The following is a 1,634-nucleotide window of genomic DNA, read 5'->3' as shown; positions in this document are numbered from 1 at the left end:
AGCTTGAGTATTGAAGCAGGATTGCCACTAAATTTCCGGGCAAATTTCAGCCACAATCGCGAGTCAAATCGTCAAAAAGTCGCCCAATTTTTCATTTCACCAATTTAATTCCTGTGGAACAGGTAAATATAAGAAGTTACGGAAGCTGTTGTCCACAAAGTTGCTAAATGTTTTCCTTATTATTGGATATTATAGGACAGGAAGTCCTCAGGAAAAAGTCAAAAGTCTCCGAAAATATTAAAAGTCGCCCAATTGGGCTAACTACTCTCAAGAATAGCAACCCTCCCAAACCGAATGGAATGCAAACAATTCAATCAATATTATTGGTAATTTTGGGCGTAAAATTGGGTGGAAGGGGCGGCGTTTTCAGGTGGTGTTTAAGGGCGTAAACCACCAAATAACTTCTCCATTGAAAAGCACGTAAAAATCAACTTTTTTAAGCAGCGTTTTCTACCAGGCGTGACAATATTTTTCACTTGTTAACGTCATCCCTGTATTAATTAAGGACTGAAATTTCATTTAAGCTTCTATTATGGGGAACTTTACAGATTCAGTTTTTTATTCAGTTATATCTGTTTTTATTTGAAGTGTTGAAGCGACGCCAAAACCAGGCGGCGAGTGGCATGATCGCCCGCATGATCGAGCCGGCAACTTGTGAAACCGCCCGGCCGTATGGCATTTTCCATATACTGGTTAGTTTTGTGGGGTTCATTATCGAACCCCAACGGTTTTAGCTTGTATTTATATTATTTATTAACATAGACCTATTTGTTTGTGATATTTCAAGCGTTTTGAAATTTCAAAATAATCACATTCAATTACACGGTTGACGATGGAAATTTACTGAATTTAGAGAATGCACAGCGACCACCACCTGGTCAAAACTAGCATAGCCTAAAACCTTTTCCGATAGCAATGCAATACTTCATCACTAGTACACATAGGCCTACCGGTATCTGCAGTAGGCGCGTAAGAAATGCATAGGCCCTACACATATATGGTCGAATCCAACGAAAAGTGTACACGGCATGTTCAGGGCTATAACTTAAAAGTATTAATCAATTGGCATTCGTTTTTGTATTGTGTTTATTCGCTTTGATCATACGCTTCAAGCGCCATATATAATAAGACCCCTTCTGTGAAAAACTTAGACACAGAGACCCCAAAACATGCTATTTTTACCCATTTTTTCAAAATATTTCTTAAGGTATTTTTAAAAACATGTAAATCAGTTATGAAAAGAAGTCATTGGATTGAATCTAAATTGATTTCCTGAAAGGTGTGTATTCAAAGATTGCCTGTTCAATGTTTCACATATTTGTACATAATTATGAATTTTTTGTGATAATTTTTTGAGTGGTATTTTTTTACATTACCTACGAATACAATTTTTCATAGCACTAGATATATCTTTAAAAAATGGAAATCACTAATAAATGCTAATTGATACAAGCTTTGATATGTCCAATACTGAAATGCATTGCATTCGGACATCTTTATTATTGTGTTTAGCTGCCAGAAATTCTAAATGGCACAAAGGTAGGTTTGGTAAAAATATGCATTACCTCCGAATACATGTTAAAAGCTGGGTCATTTCCACAAATTGAGAGAATAGTAAACAATAGTTAAGCAAT

This window comes from Amphiura filiformis, chromosome 19, assembly GCF_039555335.1.
Source record: "Amphiura filiformis chromosome 19, Afil_fr2py, whole genome shotgun sequence".
NCBI classification, from domain to species: Eukaryota; Metazoa; Echinodermata; class Ophiuroidea; order Amphilepidida; family Amphiuridae; genus Amphiura; species Amphiura filiformis.
Note: the sequence above shows the minus strand (reverse complement) of the source record.